This window comes from Portunus trituberculatus, chromosome 35 (genome assembly GCF_017591435.1).
Source record: "Portunus trituberculatus isolate SZX2019 chromosome 35, ASM1759143v1, whole genome shotgun sequence".
NCBI lineage: Eukaryota > Metazoa > Arthropoda > Malacostraca > Decapoda > Portunidae > Portunus > Portunus trituberculatus.
Window position 1 is genome coordinate 18423035 of NC_059289.1, and position 23182 is coordinate 18446216.

Here is a 23182-nt window from a genome sequence, read left to right on the forward strand (position 1 = left end):
GTCTGTTAGTAGAACCATACAGACCCATTAAAAAACCAGCGTCACTTCAACTAGACCACTTGGAATGTGTATTTTTTAATGTTAATCTGTAAGCATAACCCTAAAAATATCATTGAAAACCAGCGTCACTTCAACTAAACCCCTTGAGTGTAGTTGAGAACCTCCGCAAAAGTGTTCTGTGGTGTAGATAGATATACTGGTGATGAAGGGGGAATGCGTGGTGTTGAGAGGTGTTAAAAAGTACTGGTTTGGTGCCATGAAGAAGGTATATCGTGTGTGAGTGGGCGGTGTTGAAGATGTAGATAGGTATACTGGTGATGAAGATGCTATGTGGTGTTGAGAGAATATACAGGTACTAGTGATGAAGGTGCAATGAAGAAGGCATATCGTGTGCTGAGTGTGTGGTGTTGAAGATGTAGATAGGTACTGGTGATGAAGGTGCTATGTGGTGTTGAATGTGTAGATAGGTACTGGTGGTGAAGGTGTTGTGTGGTGTTGAAGGTGTAGATAGGTACTGGTGATGAAGATGCTATGTGGTGTTGAGAGAATATACAGGTATTGGTGATGAAGGTGCAATGAAGAATATCGTGAGCAAATGTGTGCGTTCCGATTTTCCTGCTGGTGCGCTGAGATGATGGGGGGTGGAGTCGTGGTCTGGGTCGGGGTTGGGGTTTGGGTTGGGGGGTGGGGAAGTCAGCGGGGAGTCCCAAAACCTGGCTGGACTCTTCCGGTAACCTCATCACGATCTTTGATAAACGTCGCTTCTTATAATGAAAACTAGACGTAACTGCTCTCTTATTTTCCAGCCAGGTGGAGACAATGTGGCGCTCTCTCTCTCTCTCTCTCTCTCTCTCTCTCTCTCTCTCTCTCTCTCGTGTTCGTTCACTCTACCTCGTTATCTCACTTCACCCTTTTCTCTCTTTCTGTCTGTATGTCTTTCTCTTTCTTTCTTGTCTTCTCAGTGTTATATTCTCTCTCTCTCTCTCTCTCTCTCTCTCTCTCTCTCTCTCTCTCTCTCTCTCTCTCTCCAATTTCAGGTTTAAGTCTCCGTCAATTATTCTTTTTTTTTCACCGTCCTTCTCGCTTCCTCCGTCTTTCCCTTCCCTTCCCTTCCTTTAAACAGCCTTCTCTTCCCTCTCTCTCTCTCTCTCTCTCTCTCTCTCTCTCTCTCTCTCTCTCTCTCTCTCTCTCTCTCTCTCTCTCCTTCCTTCTCGCCTCTTACACAAATTTATTCGTCTCCGTACCTCCTTCCGTCCCTGCTTGCCTCTATACATCTCTCTCTCTCTCTCTCTCTCTCTCTCTCTCTCTCTCTCTCTCTCTCTCTCTCTCTCTCTCTCTGGTTCTCCTTCCTCCAGTCCCAGTCTCTTGCCTCTCTTGCCTCTTATAAGTCTCTCCCTCCTCCTACCTCTTCTCTCCTTCCCTCCTCCTCCTCCTCCTCCTCCTCCTCCTCCTCCTCCTCCTCCTCCTCCTCCTCCTCTGTCCCTCCAATAGGGCAATAACTGTCCCATCTGGCCGTCACCTCAACATAACAAACCTTTTCTCAGGTCTCAGCCGGCCCGGGAGAATACGGCGAGGCACTAACTCGGTCCTCGCATCGCATACAACTGTGGGATTAAGTAACAGGGGAACCGAGACTCTCTTCTTGGTGGCGGTGGTGGTGGTGGTGGTGGTGGTAGTGGTGGTGGTAGAGAAGAGGTGAGGAAAGTATGGATGGATGAAAGGATGACTGTGTTTGGGGTGTTTATGTGAGAGAGAGAGAGAGAGAGAATAGTGAACGGAACAAAAATACGAAAATCACAACAGATAAAGAAAAGAATAGCAAAATTAAAGAACAACAACAACAACAACAACAAACAAGAAAACAAAGAAAAGGAAATTATACAAGAAAAATATAAACAGATAAAATGAGAGAAGGAAAATAAAGGAAAAAGAAACATGAGCGGCAGGAAAAGCGGGAAAAAACATGGAAGAAGAAAAGGAGGAGGAGGAGGAGGAGGAGGTGCTTGGTGCAACGTGAAGCAAGTAAAGGATGTCTTTGTTTGTGCCTCATTGCTCGCTGCTTTGTTCTCTCTCTGTTTTTGCTAAGTGAAAATGTAGATAGTGGTGGTGGTGGTGGTGGTGGTGGTGGTGGTGGTGGTGGTGGTGTAATAGCAGCAAAAATAGCAGTAGAGAAAAAGAAAAGCATTGCAAGTTTTTTTTCTATTCGTTATTCATATTATTCATATTATTACTATTATTATTATTATTGTTTTTATTATTACTATCATCATCATCATCATCATCATTATCAGTAGTAGTAGTAGTAGTAGTAGTAGTAGTAGTAGTAGTAGTAATAATAATAATAATAATAATAATAATAATAATAATAATAATAATAATAATAACAATAGCAACGATAATAACAACAAATGAATCACCATCATCTTTACAAACCACTAAAGTCACTCACCACCACAAGCACACCTCCCCTTAACACACACTCAGGACACCACACATGAACCCCTCAAGCACACACCAAGACCACCATAACCGCACCAGTAGTAGTAGTAGTAGTAGTAGTAGTAGTAGTAGTAGTAGTAGTAGTAGTAGTAGTAGTAGTAGTAGTAGTAATAGTAGTCGTTTATTAAAGTTGACAATTATTACAGAGAAAACCTGAATTATTTTTTGTCCAACTTAAATAAAAGACAAAATATAAACAGATGAAATGAGAGAAGGAAAAAAGAGAAAAAAAAAGAAACATGAGCGGCAGGAAAAGCGGGAAAAAATATAGAAGAGGAAGAGGAGGAGGAGGAGGAGGAGGAGGAGGACTTAAATAAACTTAACTTAAATAAAGGACAGAAAACCTATAACTTGACCGTCAAAAACAGATTACAGAAACACCACACAACACAAACCAAGCACAAAAATACGTACAAAACTAACCAAACCCAAAGCACATATCTGAACCCTTACTCTTACTTTTAACCACTTACTCTAAAAAGAACCCTTACAAATCCACTCACACGTCACTACATTCCTACAGCCATAAATAAATCTTAATCCCTTTGCATCTCTTACAAAGCTAACAAACACCAAAGCACAGTATCTGAACCCTTTAAATAATCCTTACTTCAAACCATTAACTAAAAATAAAAAGAAGTTATGAATCTAATCAAACTCATCACAACATTCTTACAACTCTACATAACTCATAATTCCCTTTACATCTCTCTCTCTCTCTCTCTCTCTCTCTCTCTCTCTCTCTCTCTCTCTCTCATAACTATTTATCTGTGTCTCCTCCTCCTCCTCCTCCTCCTCTTGCACCTTCGGGAGAAATCACTCAACACACGACAGGAGCGCAGCCAGCCCGCCCGTCAGCCAGCCAGCCAACCCGTCAGCCAGCCAGCCAGTCAGAGCGCCCGCCCACCTTCCTCACTCCCTCCCAGGTGTTCAGCGATCTCGTAAACACCGCCGCCGCGCTCTTTTTTGCTCCCTTTTTTAGCGCGGGTTGGTTACTTGAAGCGGCGATGCGGTGGTGACGAGCAGTATGAGTCTTGGTGATGTGAATGTGTGCTGGTGGTGGAGGTGGTGGTGGTGCTAGTGTTGGTAGTGGTGCTATGGTGCTGGATGTTGATGTTGATGATGATGATGATGATGATGACGAGGAGGAGGAGGAGGAGGAGGACGAAGAGAGGGAAATAAAAGAACAAGATAACTACCGCCACCACTTATAATAATAATAATAATAATAATAATAATAATAATAATAATAATAATAATAATCCACACTGTTCATACCCCTGAATACAAAAGACACAGCCAGGCATCAGATTAATCAAGATCGCGGCATTATTTCCATCATCAACCCATCTATAATTTCACCTCAAAATCCCCCCACCCTCCCATTACATATTTCCCACACCAATTGCTACATATTGGACTTCCTTATAAGAGCTTAACCTAACCTAACCTGAGCGGACATGTTTGAACTCACATAGAACTTCATAAAACTAAAGATAACTTGCGCATTCTGGATATTACAAAGCTATCAGATCCTAACCTTATCTAACCTAACCAAATCTATGTATATATGTTAGTAAGCGCTTAGAACTTAAATCTCTCTTATACTAATTGTTACAAAGCGCTCATAACTTAACCTAACCTACCTATTTGTTGTCGCGTGATGAAATTTTGTGAGTTCTAGTTAGATTAAGTTTGGTTGGTTGGTTAGATTAAGGTTAGGTTTAGTTAGGTTACAATTAACCCCCACAGTACCATGGCGCGCTTTTATAATCATTTTGTTTACTATTTAACGATTTTATGCAGCTTCAGAAACTTATTAGGGGGATTTAAAGTGTGAAGACTGGCTATCAATCTTCTGACCTCCATAGACCCTTCCTAATGTAAATAAAAAGCTCTAATCACATAACAAACTCAAGGTAAAAAATGAGTCCCAGTACTGAAGGGGTTAAGATTAAGATTAAGGTTAGATCAGGTTAGGTTACTTTTTCTGTCTCCGTTCATGCGTATTCTTTTCGTAATGTTCCTGTGATTTGCCACCTCGCCACACTCCTTCACTGAGAGATCCAGTGTAATATCGCGCTAACACTCCTCTCAACTATTCACTTCGGTCCTAATCTCTTTTTGTACACTAATTGTGGAGTCTAGCCGGATTGTGCTTCTCCGATACTTTTTGTCTGATTAATAACGTTACTTTTCTAAATTTCCTGAGTTCTTCTGAGCCGCCTCTTATCACCAGTCAGCGGCGCCTTCACAATATCAAAACTGTTTATCTATTTATTGAAGTGATATGGACACGTTCACATGCTAACCCCTTCAGTACCATGACACGTTTTCATATTCATTCTTCTTACTATCCGGTGATTTTATAAAGCTTCAGAAACTTATGTCGGGATTGAAATAGTGAAGAGTTTGTCTGTTAATATTCTGACCTTCATAAACCCTTCCTAATGCAATGGCTTTTAATCTTCTGACCTCCATAGAATCATAATGTAAATAAAATCGTCTAATCACACCCAAAACTCATAGTAGAAATGCGTCCCAGTACTGCAGGAGTTAATACGATACGGAATAAAAAAAAAAAAGTTTCTCTTTTCCCTAAATAAAATAATCTGGAAATTTTGATGGATTGACGAGTTTTAATGGTTGTGATGAAAATAATAAATATAAAGGATCAGTTTTCGACACACACATCAACCAGATAAGCCCAAGATTTATTTGCCGCCACTAACACCGCGGCGTCGCTAACACTGACAGCTGCTGATAATATTGCATCTGGATATTGCATCTGGTGAAGGCTGTTGAATACCCCAACTGGCTGTATTACTCATTGCATAATATATTCTTAGTATGTAATTATAACACTCGCATAGATTCAAATACCACGAGAAATTCCATGTGTTTATTAAGCGTTGCGGTAAAAACATCTATAAATTATATTCTAAAACGGTTCACTTTCTCACCATCACTACTTTTCAAAGGTTCCAATTCAAAGTACTCCTATTTTTAAGGGTATTTCTATGGTTCTGGTGGTACATTGACAAAATTTCTAGTTTATTAAAATGAGAAAATGACTTGAGAACTCTGCTATAGTCGTCTCTGTGGTATTGGAAAAATTGTCGTAGTGAGAGGACAAGTCGTTTCTGAATACGGGCGATAGTTTTATTATTTCTATTTATCTGCCACGATTTACAAGTACCGGTGATGCTTTCAGAGGTATTGTCAGTGTCACCCTACCCCCCCTCTCTCTCTCTCTCTCTCTCTCTCTCTCTCTCTCCCTCTCTCTCTGATGGCGACCTCTACGTGCATGTGTTTGTACTTCGTTGTTTTCTCGTTTAACGCGTTCATAACAACTACACGGATTCGCAGTGTGTGTGTGTGTGTGTGTGTGTGTGTGTGTGTGTGTGTGTGTGTGTGTGTGTGTGTGTTTGTCCGCCCGTCAATGTCTTAATTCCCGGCGATTATATGTATCTCTCTCTCTCTCTCTCTCTCTCTCTCTCTCTCTCTCTCTCTCTCTCTCTCTCTCTTATTTTCTTTCTAATCCATCAAAGGCTTAAATTAATCACGGCCATGCTATGTAATGATGATCCGCTCGTTTTTATTTATCTATTTGTTTTTTTACTTCCTTAGTTCTAAACCAGAATAGAGGCTTTTTTTCCTCATTTTATTCCCTTCTTTTCCTGCGCGTCGCTTTTACTTAACTAAGCGACTTAACACAGCTGCATAACTCTATGACGCGATTCGAGGAGGAGGAGGAGGAGGAGGAGGAGGAGGAGGAGGAGGAGGAGGAGGAGGAGGAGGAGGAGGAGGAGGAGGAGGAGGAGGAGGAGGAGGAGGAGGAGGAGGAGGAGGATGGAGGAGGAGGAGGACGGAGTTTAAGTAAAGGAATGATGAGGAGGAAGTGAATGTGAAATCGTGGGTGAGGAGATGCAAGAAGAGAAGAGGAATGAAGGAAGGAGGAGGAGGAGGAGGAGGAGGAGGAGGAGGAGGAGGAGGAGGAGGAGGAGGAGGAGGAGGAGGAGGAAGACGAGGAGGACGAAGACGAGGAATAAAAGTCACTACCCAAAAGATATTGCACCTCGATGTCTTACTCTTGAAATGGAAACCAGAATTAGCAGAGTTTTTCTCTCTCTCTCTCTCTCTCTCTCTCTCTCTCTCTCTCTCTCTCTCTTCCTTGACGCCAAATAAGAGCCGCCGCCATGCTGTCCAACCTTCGTCACAACCTTTACCTTATTCGTCTCCTTCTCCTTCTCTTCCTCCTCCTCCTCCTCTTTCTCCGTCTTCGCTTACACGTTGCTATCTTCGCACGAATGTCATCACTGTTGCCGCTAACACACGCAGACGTCACCACTACCACCGCTAACACACGGAGAACGCTACCACCGCTAACACACATCGCCAAATAACCACCGTCACCAACTTCAACGTCGCCGCCGCCACTTTCTCCGCCTCCGCCTTCTCCTTCGCCACCGCCACCGCCACTTCTCCCAACACCGCCGCCACTAGTGAAAAAAATACCAGCGCCGGTGACAAATTTAGCGGATTTTCGAAGGGGAAGGTGAGCCGCGGCGCTAACCTTCCTGCCGGGATGAGGAGCGACGCTGAGCTGACGGCGACGCTGACGGAGAGGGAGAAAGAAGAGGCAGGTAACGCAAGGCTAACGAGAGAGAGAGAGAGAGAGAGAGAGAGAGAGAGAGAGAGACGCAGGGGTGACGGCGGAGCGCTGATGAACGGGCGCGGAGTGGGACAGGCGAACGTAAGGTGACGGCGAGGCGACTTGGGAAGACAAGGAGTGAGCGAGGGAGGGAAGAAGGGAAGGTGGTGGCCGCGGGTCATAACGGATAGCGGAGGTCACTGAGGGATGATGGACGAGGTCAACATAGACGGACAAGGTCACTGATGGGGGGAACGGCGGCGGCGGCTGCGGCGGTGGTGGTGGTTGAGGAAGAGGAAGACACGGAAAGACAAAGCGGGAATTAAAACAGAGGGAAAGATAATGGAAAAACAGGAAAATGACTAGATAAGCGATGAATTACAGGAGGAAATAAAGCTGTATCTAACACGATGGACGGAGGCTAATGAAGACGAGGCCTGGCTGAAGGTGGCGGCGGCGGAGGGGCTGCGGCAGTGGCGGAGGCGGAGGAGGTGGTGGCGGCGGCGGCGGGGCTGGCGGCGGGAGGGTCGTTGAGGGCCTTGTACCGGGCGGAGGACATTACTCACAGGAACAATTCGGTGATTAATTGCCGGATTACGTATATGATGATCCTTCGGCGTCGCTCGTTAATTTAGGGGAGAGAGGGAGAGGGGAGAGAGGGGAGAAGGGGAGAGGGGAGTCACCGTTGTTTATTCCCTAAATTATTTATGAGTGACATCGAACGCGTGGTAATGTTGTTGTTGCTATTATATATTATTATTGATATTATTACCCTCACCACCACCACCACCACCACCACCACCACCACCACCACCACCACCACTATTACCGTCACCGCTGCCACTATTACCGCTACTACCGGTTACGTGCGCTGCTGGCTGTGTTACGTACTGTCACCCACTGCTGCGCCTACTACTGCGATACATAAAGTCGGACGCTTCGTAACTACCTCCGCAACTTCGCTATAACACACACCCATCAAACTTATAGCGTAACTACCGCGTAACACATGCCCAGTCACCTCCGCCATGCTAAGTAGCCCTTATTTTTCCTACCAACCTTTCTTTCTCTTTCTCCTCGTCCTCCTCCTCCTTCTCCTCGTCTTCCTCCTCCTCCTTCTACTCCTACTCTTTCTCATCTTCCTCCAGCAGTCGCCCGTGTTAGTTCGGCGTCCGCTAACATCAGACGGCGACGCGGTGGTTCTGTCTCTCTCTCTCTCTCTCTCTCTCTCTCTCTCTCTCTCTGGTAGATAGGATTAGGAAGAGGGTACTTTGTGTGGAGTATAACGTCTGTATTATAACTCTCTCTCTCTCTCTCTCTCTCTCTCTCTCTCTCTCTCTCTCTCTCTCTCTCTCTCTCTCTCTCTCTCTCTTCAGTGTTGGTCTAATTTCTCCGAGACGTTTATCAGCTTCACGGGAGGCGTAGGCGGGAGGAGGAGGAGGAGGAGGAGGAGGAGGAGGAGGAGGAGGAGGAGGAAGAGGGTGAAGTAATTCGGCCAATTATCTTATCCACCTCTAAACATCCTGTCATAATGTTGGTTTTAATGGCGATTTTATATACCCGCATGAACGCCGACACAGCATGGTTCCCTTCCTGTCCTTTGCGTTCTCTCTTTTATCACTGTTTCCTCCGTTTTTCTTCTCTTTTTTCTTTTCTCTCAATTTCAATCGTATCGCGGTATCGTCTTGTCTTCAATTGTTCACGTCGTTGTTATTTTCTTGTTTTTTTGTTAATTTTTGTAGTGTGTGTGTTAGATTAGATTGTTGTAGTGTTTGTTGCTTCCTGTTGTTTTATTGGTGTGGTTATGTTGCTTCTTTCGTGTGTGTGTGTGTGTGTGTGTGTGTGTGTGTGTGTGTGTGTGTGTGTGTGTGTGTGTGTGTGTGTGTGTGTGTGTGTGTGTGTAGTGAGCGCTAGCTTCGTTAGTATCATGTAATCCGCGGTGACTAAACCCAAAACAGTGACCACCCCGCTCACACTAACCGATGTTTACGTAGTTGACCTGATAACGTGAACTCAACCACCGATAACACACACACACACACACACACACACACACACACACACACACACACACGTCAACCTGCCGATAACGCACTGAACACGCGATGACACGTTGCCGGCCCGATAACTTTCCCTAGCCAGGCCGATACACCTTTCAAACACCGATAACCGCAAAGCAAACACCGATCACACGCCCGTAAAACTGAATCATCGGCTGGAAAAACACCGATATCCACACAGCGTCATCGGGGAAGCCTCCAACTATCATGTACCGATATTTCTGCCCGACGAACACCGCTGCCCGACTCATGGGAAACTGCAAACACCCCCGATATTGCAAATGCCGAATAAACACAACTTCTTCGAGATAATCACCCACATTCACTTATACGTACATTTCTGCCGCGTGATGAGGTGCGTGTACTACGTGGTTGGTGGCTGTGTGTACTGGTGGGGTTAGTATTAGTGCACACACCCGCACCCCCCGCAAGATGGCGCCTAAAGTTCCGATATTGTAGGAAAAACCGATGAATATGCTCTCCGATTTCCAAGGACGTGTTTGTGAGGATTAAGAAACAACCAGGAAGACATGCACAATTTTTTTTCTCTCTCTCTCTCTCTCTCTCTCTCTCTCTCTCTCTCTCTCTCTCTCCTGACGTCTTTTTTTCATCCTTTCCTTTTCTTGAAGATAAAATATATTGGTGGCAACATTTCTCGGCGGCGACCAAAGAGGAGAGATGAGAGAAATAAGAAAGAAAAAGACAGAAAAATACCGCCGTGTCCATTATGGAGGAAGAAAATATAAAAAGAGATAAAAGCTTAATAATAATAAAGAAAGGAAATATTCTTTTTCTCTCTCGCGGAGATATTTCGCATCAAGGAAAATTTCGTTTACTTGCAATTTTAACGATTTATATATATATATATATATATATATATATATATATATATATATATATATATATATATATATATATATATATATATATATATATATATATATATATATATATATATATATATATATATATATATATATCTCTCTCTCTCTCTCTCGCTCCGTTCGTCTATTTCTTCCTCGATTTTCACGGCAATATCGCTAAACAGATTTACCATTTTACTTTACATTCCATTTTATTTTATTCCACCACCACCACCACCACCACCACCACCACCACCACTACCACCAGCGCCACCACCACTACCACCAGCGCCACCACCACCACCACCACCACCACCACCACTTGGCGCAGACGGTAAATATTACAAGCAAAACCGTCATAAAAACCAGAAAGAACCATGAAAATGACATCACGATATAAACAAATATGGCGACGACGCATATCCTCTCTCTCTCTCTCTCTCTCTCTCTCTCTCTCTCTCTCTCTCTCTCTCTCACATAAAGGGAAGACCAAGCGTAGAAATATGAAAAGAAAATAGTAATGTAGCCCAAAATACACATGAAGCCGCGGCGTGCCCCTGGGAGGCTCACCGACGGAGGTCACCACAGGGAACTCACATGTCCGGCCCCGCGCAGTAATAATTGAATTGGTCACAGCGAGAGAAAAATACCTAAATATTGAATACCTCACCATATACACATTTTTAACATGCAACTCCCCCGCGACTACACTCTCCTCACACATGCACCGCCGGGCCCACACTATGCTATGCCGCCTTCCAATATGTTCGCGGTATTTTGTTCCGTTTCACCCTTTCATTGCACACAAATTCGAATGTAAACTTAATTCTCGCTTCTTCGTATTTCTGACTTCCACGAGAGAAAAGTGTTTGTGTTTTGGGTTTTGATATGTTTATGATGTAAGTGTGTAGTGGTTTTGATCTCCTTTTTATATGGTTTAGTCTAGTTTATTGGGCCTATAAACTCAAACGTACCTCATTCTCGTTTCTTCATATATCTGCGTTTTAGAGTGTGGTATGCTAATGGTGTAAGTGTGTAGTGGTTCTGATCTCCTTTTAATATAGTTTAGTGTAGCTTATTGGCCCTAAAATCAAATGCAAACTCATTCTCGCTTCTTCATATTTCTGACTTCCCATCAAAGGAAAGTGTGCGCGTTTTGGTGTTTGATATGTTAATGGTGTAATTGTGTAGTGATGTAGTGGTTTTGATCTCGTTTTTATATAGTTTATTGGGCCTAAATCTAAACCTATGCACTCATTCTCGCTTCATTTTTCTAACTTCCCCATCGAGAAAAGTGTGAGCGTTTTAGAGTGTGATATGTTAATGGTGTGTGTTCTGATGTCGTGGTTTTGATCCCCTTTCATTGTAATTTAAACGTAAACTTATTTTCTATCTTATGTTTTGACTTCCCCATGCAGAAAAGTGTCCGTGTTTTGGTGTATGGAATGGTGTAATTGTGTATAGTGGTTTCTGTCTCCTTTCCACGCAGTTCAGGGTTTTATAGTTGGCGGTGTGTTGAAGGTGATGTATTGTGGTGGGCGGTGGTGATGTTAGCTTACTCAGTGGTTCGTGTCTCTTTATTTCTAAGTATTCTGATTGGCGCTTTCAATTTTTTTCGCTCTTCTCTCTAATCTTATCTTTGTTAATGTTTATCTACTTCGGTGCGTAACAAGTTCAACAGGATATACGGTAATGAGCACAGAACCATTTCACTTCAAAGCAGATTGACGTATTCACATTTCAAGGTACTTTCAAAACTATGCTCATTCCTATAAAATATTCAGAGACGCGCGTATTTTTTTTTTTTTTTATTATTATTACCTTGTTATTTCCGCTAAAACTCCAAAGATACTGTGACTTCTCTTTCTATAACAAGTTTCAACGCCATAGATACACTGAGGCAAGGCGCTAATGTTACCTTCACTCACAATGCCTTCACGGATCAACACTCTAAGGTATTTTAAAAAGCCACCTTATTTATACGATAAGAAAATAAAAGAAAAAAAAAACGCCCAGTTATTTTTTCTCTGTATATCACCACGATGTAGCGAGATACCCACTAACAATACTTACACTCAGAGCAGTTGAACCATCAGCATTTCAAGACATTCGAAAATCACGCGGTTTCCTTAATAAATTTGAGGAACATTACAATCTTTCCCTCAATGGATGTTAGTGATTTCAATGATCCACACATAGAGACGGGGGCGGGGCGGCTCAGACTCCCGCCCATGTTAATTCACAAAGGTATACGTAGATCAGCCGCCAAAAGTTGATTAAAGGTGCTTATTATCATTTGCAAACCTGTACACTTGCTCGATCCATCAGTTCCCGCCCTCTGAAGACCACCACGCCGCCCACACTTACCATTCAACGCTAACAGCACCACCACCACCACTACACTTCAATATATCCAACCCACAAAACCACACCTCTCAAATATGCAATGATTATCCAGGGTTTAATTCGCTTCACCTCTGATTTGCTCGGTTCTTTAGTTTTTCCCGGCCAGTGGTGAGTGAGGCACGCTGAACGGACGCTAATGCACACCCAGGTCACAAATTCGGGGGGTTTAATATTCTAGGGTTATTAGAACGCATAGTAGTTGTAGTTATGGCTTAGTCTGTAGGCCGGGAGTGGTTCTCGGTATCTCTCTCTCTCTCTCTCTCTCTCTCTCTCTCTCTCTCTCTCTCTCTCTCTCATATCACTAAGTTATTCGCAAGTTATCAGTTTTATTCACGATTTATCTAACAGTTTACTCCATCGACTTATCACCAACTTATTACACAAACTTCTTAGCACTTCATCACAAAAGATACTACAGTTACTGCCCTCTTCTTCTTCATCTCCTCCTCCTCCTCCTCAAAACTATACGGTCTCCCTCACACACACACACACACACACACACACACACACACACACACACACACACACGAGCACAAGAGTGACTTAAGCTCGGCACTTATCATAGAAAAAAATACATCTACACAAAATAGCGAAGATATAAATAAGTTAAAACAAGTACGGCTCAAATATACCTGTAACGCTGAATTCGGCGCGCGAGGGTCTAATATATTGCTGATTACCTGTTTGTATATCGCGCAAAACATCGGTCACTTTGAAATATTACCTGCGTAGCTAATAAGGATTGGAGCACATCACCCTCTCTCTCTCTCTCTCTCTCTCTCTCTCTCTCTCTCTCTCTCTCTCTCTCTCTCTCTCTCTCTCTCTCTCTCTGACTAACTCTGCCGGTGGAAAGCTCTGGTAAGGTTGCGAAATATGTGAGAAGATGCTCTGTTCGTAACTTTTCTTCTGTGTGTGTGTGTGTGTGTGTGTGTGTGTGTGTGTGTGTGTGTGTGTGTGTGGGGTTATTAAAAGTATATGGATCATTTTCTATTATTCATTTTTCTCCTTTTCTCTCTTCTTCTTTTTTTTTTTTTAGATTTGATGGTTAGTCTTGAAAAGGTTTTAGTTAAGTGAATGGCATTTTGTACTTTTCCCCTTTGTTTCCTGTAGTGTTTTCTTGGAGTGAGTGTGAACCGAGTCGAGTTTAGTTTGAGAGATGCATGTGTAGTCTTAATCTTTTCAGTACCGGGACGCGTTTTCATATTCATTCTGGTTACTATTTGGACATTCTATACAGCTTCAGAAACAGGTGTTGGGATTGAATAGTAAAGACTCTAGCCATTACTCTTCAGATCTCTATGGACACTTCCTACGGTAAATGAAATCCTCTAATCATACCCCAAAACTCAAGGTAAAAATGCGTCTCAGTATTGAAAGGAGACGTTAATATGCGCCCTTTTTCCTCATCTATATTTTTTCCTTACATCTCTTTTCATCAATCCCGGTTAGGTTAGGTCAGGTTAGGTTAGGTTAGGTTAGGTGAGGTGAGGTGAGGCATGGTTTGGTTTGTTAGGTTAGGTTAGACAAAATTATATCAGATTACGCTCTTTCTCAATCTCTCTTCATTTCCGCCTTCCTTCCGTCACTCATCGGCCGGTTGGTGTCAATACGAAGGTCAGATTAGGTTAGACAAGATTAACATTAAGATTCGCTTAGATTAGGTTAGGTTTTTATCTCTTCCTTCATTCTCCGCCTTCCTTCCGTCATCCATCGGCCTATCGGTGTGAATACTGAATACCAACCACCGCCACGTCTATAACAGAATCCAAACCTATAATTAACTTCAGGAAACTCGTGGGGGTAATTTAGGAATCTCTCTGGACCGACCATCCCATCCCATCCTGACCCCCACACCCCCACACACACAGAGGGAAAAAAAATACACATTGACGGAATAGAACAAGAAGAAAACCACACACACACAGAAGGAAGAAAAACCTACGCTGACGGAATAGAAAACAAAGGAAAACCACATCACATATCGAAAGAAGAAAAAAATATACGTTGACGGAATATAACCCAAAGAAACACACACGACAAAAGAAGAAGAAAAAAAAAAAGGATTGACGAGAGAGAAGAAAAACACACACACACACACACACACACACACACACACACACACACACACCGAAAGGAGAAAAGAAGACTACATTGACGGAATAAAATAGAATAGAACAAGAAAACACACACACCGAAAGAAGAAGCTGAAAACTAAACTGACGAAATCGAAGCAACAAAATGAGTATATAGGCCGCTGGTTGAACGTGAAATGCTCCAGCTGCGACTCTCCCTCCGTGAAAAGTTCCACAAAAAATAGGGAATCAAATGATCATTACGCGCTGGTTAATTCTCCAAACCTTTAAAGGACAAAATACCAAAAGGAATTAGATAGACTTGCTGACCGCCAAGTATGTATGTATGTATGTATGTACACCAACACACACACACACACACACACACACACACACACACACACACACACACCGCCGCCGAACTGAAATCAAACAAAACAAAATGGCGCCCATGTAAAGACACTCTTAATGCCCATCACTTCACCACTTCACCGTTCCCGACTAATCAACAACACAGCGCCTTCTAATCTCATACGCTCATAGTTCACTCTTATGATACTTAACCCCTTCAGTACTGGGACACATTTTTACCTTGAGATATGTGTACGATTAGACCATTTTATTAACATCAGGAGGGGTCTATGAAGGTCAGGAGATTAATGGCTACAGTCTTCACTATTTTAATCCCCCCACACGAGTTTCCGAAGTTGCACAAAATCACCATATAGTAAGCAGAATGAATATGGAAACGCGTCATGGTACTGAAGGGGTTAACACGACAGTAAGGTAACCCATCACCGCTTACTCTTCCCTTCAACGTCTGTCACTTAAAAACAACAGGTTAGTTTGTCCCCGCCGCGCGATTACACTCTCACCTCCACCCTGGCTCAAGTCACACGGGTTTTGAGGGTATTTTCATGGTTTTAGCGGGAAATTAACGTGGTTTTTACAATATTAACAGACTAAAGTGTCGAGAACCTTACTGGGCATCTCTGTGGTCTTGGAAACACGTGGTGGTAAAAGTAAAGGGTTTTGAATACAGGACAAGGTTAAACACGTGAAGTAAGTGAGAGAGAGAGAGAGAGAGAGAGAGAGAGAGAGAGAGAGAGAGAGAGAGAGAGAGAGAAGGCTTCATAATATACTGTTTATGTTTATTAATGTAATTTCCGCGATACTTCAAGGTCTTTTTCCTCTCCTTTTCATTTTCCGTAGTGGTGTTAAGAATCGGTCATTTCTCCGGACAGGCTGGCAGTACTACACTTGTTGCTACCGAGAGAGGAGAAACAAAATACCTATACATGAAGCAAAATCGAAAAAAAAAGAGGAAATAAAAGTCTCCGGATACGTTAATTTTGAAAGATGACGCGAAAACACAAATATTAAAAAAAAAAAGTTAGAAAAAAGAAAGAAAAAACAAAACCCATCACACAATACACCAGTCGTCCATTTAAACACCAAGAACTTACACGACCTTTAAATTCTGATATCACCTCCTGCCGTATATCCATCACAGCGCGGCCACGGGTACATAGCATCCCTCACCGCCCGCGCCCTGCCCTCCGCATAAGCAGCCACGCCTCACCTCATAAAAAAATATACCAATAACTTTCCGCCTTTTCCGCCTGCCCGCCGTCACCGCAGAAAGGTTAGCGCGTCAACAAGGAGAGAGACGACGGCGGAAGATACAGAAAGACAGAGGTTAGACAGAGGCGCTAAAAGATATCCAAAAGCCACGGCGCTGAGGAGGGACGGCGTTGAGATATAGGTATGCGTTAGACGGAGTGGCGCCGCTGGAGAAAGGATTTAAAAGGTCCTGGGCGTTGGAAGGACGGCGGTGAGAGGTACGCGTTACACAGAATGCATTGGTGCGAGACAGGGCATTGAGGGAAGACAGCGGTGTATGATAAGACGGCGGAGAAGCACCAAGGGGAGAGTATAAGGAGAGAACAGGTAGGTAATAAAGGGAGGGAGAGGAGATATGGCTAAGTATGGGAGCGCGAAAGGAGAGGGCGTGAAGGAGAGGCAGCAGCAGGTCGGACGGTAAAATGCAGGGCGGCGTGAGGCAAGGCGGCGCTCCTGTACCAAGTGTCCGCGGCTGAGGGGCTGAAGGCGGGACATGGCCTCCACTGCCGCTACCACTGCCTGATGGGCAATCACAGCCGGTTTGACGTGGGGCGGCGGGTCGCTACGGCCGCGGGGGCTCATCCAGTCAGTCCGCCACTCACCCGGTAAGTCACCCGCTCACCCGCCAGCTATCCTCTCAACACCTCCTCCACCACCACTCGCCGCTACAGATCATCCACCACCACTCACACATCCACCCATGCACCCTGATAGCCATGCAGCCGCCGCCACTCACGCACTCCCCTACCTAACCCTGCCTAACCTAGCCAAAAGTCAGCCCTTCAATCGCACATCCACACCCACTGAGCCGCTCACCCATCCTGCCATCCAGCCGGTCAGCCGCTAAGCCAGAGCAGCCCGCCAGAGAGCCAGCCAACCTTAACACTGATTTACCTTACGAACTATCATGCACAGGTTACTACATCGTGCCGCTGTTGTTGCCAATTACACTGTTCTGACGGCGTGGAAGAGCGAGGCGAGGGAGGAGGAACGGCAGCAGGAGGAGGAGAGAGAGGAGGAGGAAGAGGAGGAGAGGGATGCGTGTCTATGGGAGTCCAAATGAGAGGGGAGAAGAGAATGATAAGAGAAGGAAAAGGAGGAAGGGAAAGCGGTGTCTACGAAGAAAAAGAAAGAGAAAGAGAGAGAGATGACGCGAGGAGGAAAGGAGATAAGAAGCAAGAGAAGAACGCAGGAGGGAAAAGAAAAAGGTGATAATACAAAGTGTCTACAGGAAGAAGGAAGACACATAGAGAACGGAAAATGAGAAGAGAAGACGATAGAGAGAAAAATGAAGAGAAAGAAATACAGACGGCAAAGAAAGAAAAACGAAATGAAGAAAGAGAAAAGAGACGAAAACCGGAGTATGTACGGAGGAACAAAATTGGAAACCAGAGAAAGAGAAAGAGAAAGAGAAAGATGCCCTGAGAGGAAGACCCTAATAAGGAGAAGGCGCAATCTATGAGAAGAGAAGAGGGGAGACAAACCAGAGGGCGTGAGGGGAGAGAGAGGTGGTTAGAGGGCGTGAGGGGAGAGGTGGTTAAGGTACATATGGGTAATCTAAACGATCTATTTTGCCCCGATGCGGTTCTCCCAGCCCTACATATGGCACCGTGACCCGGCCCCTCAAATAAAGGGAGGGGCTAAGGGGGAGCTAAGGGGGGGAAGGGGAAGGCACCAATGCGGGTCGGATTTAACGCAACACGTCCCCATTTTCCCACGTCATTTAAATATACAGCAGAGAAAAGTTGGTGGCCGCCATGTTGTTTTTTTGGGGTGGGCAACGCTGGAGCAACCTGGTACTGTGTATGCATGTGTGTATCTATATGTATGTATGTATGAGTGTGTGTATGTATGTATGTGTGTATGCATGTACCTTCCGTCTACGTGCTTTACTTTATTGCATTTATTCACCTGTGTTAATATTCCTCTTAATCTCATTTGTTTACCTGTGTTTTTATCATTATTTCTGAGGGTGTGGAAAAAATGTATACTAAGGGATATCTCTCTCTCTCTCTCTCTCTCTCTCTCTCTCTCTCTCTCTCTCTCTGTCTTCAAGCATCCCATTCATCAATCCATGTATTTATTTACCGATACGTACATACATACATACATTTGCTGCCCTGTCTTCACTAAATCAATCATACCCGCTGAGAGAGAGAGAGAGAGAGAGAGAGAGAGAGAGAGAGTAGCGGCGTTAGGCTGAATGCGCTCGAAGTAAATAAAACGTAATGCATACATATCGAGTGAGGGAAGATAAATGTAGCCGAAAGTTAGAGAGAGAGAGAGAGAGAGAGAGAGAGAGAGAGAGAGAGAGAGAGAGAGAGAGAGAGAGAGAGAGAGAGACGTACAAAACACACCAGAATTCACTCTATCGTTATTAAGCACACCAGAGTGACAAGAACGAGAGCAAAAACGGAGAAATTGACCAAGTGGGGAATTTTAACATGATCATTAGTGCATTTTTGCGGTTCTTCCTCGCGCCAAAAGGAAACACGCGGGGAATTATCTGATGAATAAAAAAAAATAATAATAATAATAAAAACAGCTTAATTTTTCTACCCACCCTCATCTCCTTCTCTCGTATCTCCTATTCTCTCCCCTCCCCAATTCTCTTCCTCTGATTTTCCTGTTTTATCTATTTTTATCTTATTCCGCACGTGTGACCATAAAGGAATAGATATGTTAATTGTAATGTAATGTAACAATGTGTACTAAGAATATCTACTGCGTTGTTCTGTATTTTGTGTATGTATGTATGTATGTATGTGTGTGTGTGTGTGTTTATAAGTGTGATTTTAAATGGTTTCCTTCTGATATTATTTTTTTCCTTTCTTCAAGACGATATCCATGAAAATTAAGTACGTGATAATTTTTAGAATTATGCCCTTTTTGAGTCATACACACACACACACACACATTTGATATTGAAACTATGATACTTTCTTGCGTTGAGAGAGAGAGAGAGAGAGAGAGAGAGAGAGAGAGAGAGAATGTGTGTGTGTGCGCATGCCCGTAGCCCACCAATGGCAGAGAGGGGGCAGGTGATCAGCGGTCTCTACATTAGCCCCTGTCCGTGCATTTAGAGTAATTAGCCCAACCCACTACCTTCACTATGATCATCCGCCTTTTTTCTATATGTCCAAGTTACGACCCCCGCCAATACCCCGCCCTCCAAAAAATACTCAATTGTTATTACCCCTACCTACATACGTGCTTACTTAAATATATTATAATTTTTTTTCCTCTTTTTTTCTATTTTTTTCTCCCCTCTCTACCACCCGCTATATTTTTGTTTAACCCTATTGGACAAGATTTTTTTTTAGTTTATTATGATTATTAGTTTTTTGGGTGGGGTGTTTATATTATTAGTACTCGATGTATTTATTAATATCTAGCGTGGTTTTTTTCTCCTATTACTCTATGCCTTATTTTTTTTCTATATATGTTTACAAGTAGTAGATGTAATTAATAAAATCTAATGTTCTTTAATAATTCATCTGTATCTATTCCTATTAGTATATACCTTGTTTTCATCTATATTATGTGTACAAGTGCTAGCTATAACTAACAATATCTAACATACTTTATCATTCCTCTATACTTTTTCATGCATTTATTTCCCTTCCTCTGGTTTCGAACAGAGTGGCCGTCATCTCTCCCTGACAAGACGCCCACGCCCTCCCTTATTCACCTCCCTCCGCCCATCATGGTGACGAGTATCGGGGCGGCATTGGTAACCCCTTCAATAATAAGACGCACTTTTACCTTGATTTTTGGGGTTACGATTAGACGATTTTATCTGCATTACGAAGGTTCCATGGAGGTTAGAAGATTAATGGCCAGAGTCTTTACTATTCTAATACCAACATATGTTTCTGAAGCTGTATAAAATCGCCAAATAGTAACCAGAATGAATATGAAAACGCGGCAAGCTGCTCAATGGGTTAATGGAAGAATCTCCTCAGTGTGACTCGCTCTGTGGGTTGCTCGTACGGAAAGGAAGCGGAGACGAGGAAGACTGAGAGACAAAATTAAAAGCTACTGCGGGTTTTTTTTTTTTTTTTTTTATTGATTCATGAAAGTTTTCGTATTGTGATCGGTTTCGCTATCAGAAAAGGGGAAATAGAGATATGTACTAAATAAATGTTTTCTCGCTAATAGGAAAGTAGAAAAATAGAGAAAAGGTACTAAATAAATGTTTTCTCGCAAATAGGAAAGGAGAAAAAATAAAGAAAAGATAGATTTGTACGCTGAATAAATACTTTTCTCTTATTACTAATTAATACTCGTTAATACTCTTCTCTCCGCCAGAAAACAGGAGGAAAACATTAAGAACAATTATATATGATGAAAAGAGTGTATTTCCTATAACTGACCTAAGAATCTGACGCTACTATCAGTCCCTCGCCCCTGAGTGACCCCTGGTCCTTGGCGGTGATGCGTGTAGAGTGTGCTCCCCGCCCCGCCGCACCTCACCCCGCCAAACAAGAGCAGCGAGGACCCACCGTCGCCCAATGTTCGTTTCATCGCCGCAGGAACCCATTGTTGTCACCTGCCGTTATAATTAATTACTCCACAAAATTCACGCCGGTAATAAGCAAGTAATCATAATTAAGCAATACTATTTTCCGCAGTAATAGACGAAGGACACATGGCGACCCAGCAGCGGATGTCATTTTCTTTCTTTTTACTCTTTTTTTTATTGCAAACGTTCCCGCCGACACAGCCATACTGGTGGCGGGAAACGCGAGTCAGATGGAAAGGCGACGCGACAACAGACCGACGCCGCCGCTGCCCCCCACCACTACTTCCCCTGAACGATGTTTTCCCACTTCCAGACGCGGCCAGCGGCAGGCGAGCAAGACGCAGCGGGGCCGGCACTCCCCACTACTCCAGCAGTGGCCTGCGGCACCACCACCACCACCGCCACAACGAAAAGCGGTGCCGAGGTGCCCTGTCCCCCTGACTCCCGCCGCCCCCTCGCTCTTACCCACCTCGCCGCCAGTCCCGCCGCTCGGTGGTCATAATGCAAGCAATAAACAATAAATCAAACAGACCGTGCATGTCATCACGTCTGCAATTTTGAAAACCATGTGTTTACAAGTGGCGACACCGAACAGGCCTAGCGACTGCAGGCACAAGGCAACACACCACAACATTGGCCCCGCACCGCCCGCACCCAACAAAACAATGAAAAACACCTTAATAAATCATCATGACGGTCGGACAAACAAGTTAAGGGCTAATGCTGGGCGGTGAGGACACTGTGCCATGAGGACAGCGCCGAAGACAACGAGAAGGGCTCCCCAGCACCGAGAGACCGCGGGCCCCCAGTCCTCTCTCTCTCTCTCGCCACACGACTGGTCCTGAATCGATACACCGTAAACACGCGCTCTCAGCGAGGCGCCAAAGCTCAGACCCATCCACACTACAGGTTTTCACGCGCCACACGGCACTGCCACGTACACGTTCCCGCACACACGCCCTGCCGCCCATGGGGCAGGTCACAGACACCACGCCCCCCGAGAAACGGCACAGGAACACTGAGAAAAGGCCGTCGTCCTCACGGTGTATCTGTGTGTGTGTGTGTGCCTGAGTGTTTGTGTGTGCGTGCGTGTGTGAAAGACGGTGTGGGCGGATTCCCGTAGCGTGTGACTGAATCTATACACCAGTGATACACAGCCCCCGGGGATCGGCGGGCAGTGCAGCACGCCCACGCCTATACACTATGGAAACAGAAATCAAGCCGTACTCACCATAAAACTAGACAGCACAGGATGGCTCTTCCGGTGTGGGTGTCGGCGGCGGGCGGGCAGCGGACGGTGTGTGTAGCTTTCTATGTCTCACCAACGTCACGATTCACGGGGATTTATGGAACTACCCTACGGCGGTCCCTCAGTCTGTGGCGGCTTACAGTGCTAGACTAAACAGGGGGTTGTCAGGGCTCGGCTATTTAATCTGAGGTCGGCGGAACGGAGCGGAGTTTTCGTCGTCAACAATGCCTGGAGCTGGCAGGAAAGTCGGCTCACGCTGGCAAGTATCTCGCTGGTGAGGGTTTGAGTCCCGGCCTCGGTTGTGCTCCTTCAGCCCAGCTGCCGCCCTGACTACCAAGGAGGTGACGACAAGGTCCAAACAGCGCGGATGGAGATGATGCTGCAGGGAGATGGCGCGTCTGTCTCCTCTGACGGCAGACTGTCAAGTGGCGCCCGTCAAGCCTCGTCACTCGTGTTGGCTCCTCCCTTTGTGGCCCCGAGCTGCGCAGGGGCGGCCGGGAGCCGAGACGCAACTCACCCTTGCTTCCCACTCCCTATTGATTTTAAGAAGCCCTTTCGAGTTTTATGGGCTTGGAAATCGTAAACACGTGATCTACAATAATATATTAGTCCGTGGGTGGCCTGTAGCGGCGTTATAATTAGAATTTAGTGGTGGAAATTGCGCTTTTCAGAGATGCTGTGCACACCCTGGGCGAACCCATCGCCTCCATGACGAAGAGCTTTGAAAAGTGAAATGTACTTTATGAAAAGGGCCCGAATCATCATAAATACGTCAACGGAGCGGCTCGAGATGGCTAGATATGATATTTTCGGTCACTCCTCGACGGCATGGGCAGGGCAGTGGTGCAAGGGAAGGCCTGTGGGTTAGAAACACGAGGACACACATACGAAGTGAATGGGGCTGCACATGGTGATAAGTGTCCGTTTTCTATGAGTAACTGCCGGGTGTTTGGCGACGGGGAGGAGCGACTGTCAGTCTTAGGGGGAACGAACCGGCACAAAAATACGTCCCACCGCCTCTCTAACTCGGCTTTTCCTGCATATCCCGCCTTGACCACACATACATTCAGTCGCACAGCCTTCAACATAAATTCCCGTGCCAAAATACGGCCATCAAAGAGCTCGGCAAGGCTGGGAAGGGGACGGGTTTAGGCCATAAATCGTACAGTACCGGTGGTCAAGTTTTCAGCATTCGTACGCGACTGGGCTGTCCTTACCTGTGTGCTGGGCG

At 44.6% G+C, this 23182-nt stretch overlaps 1 long non-coding RNA gene across 1 annotated transcript in view; it reads right to left on the reverse strand.

Moving 5' to 3' along the window:
• Window positions 1-22400, reverse strand: part of LOC123512921 — a 171571-nt gene extending 149171 nt beyond the window's left edge. Inside the window, exon 1 of the long non-coding RNA XR_006677215.1 lies at window positions 21934-22400. This is a non-coding gene — a long non-coding RNA (uncharacterized LOC123512921). The remainder of the gene's footprint in view (window positions 1-21933) is intronic.
• Between the last annotated feature and the right edge of the window lie 782 nt (window positions 22401-23182).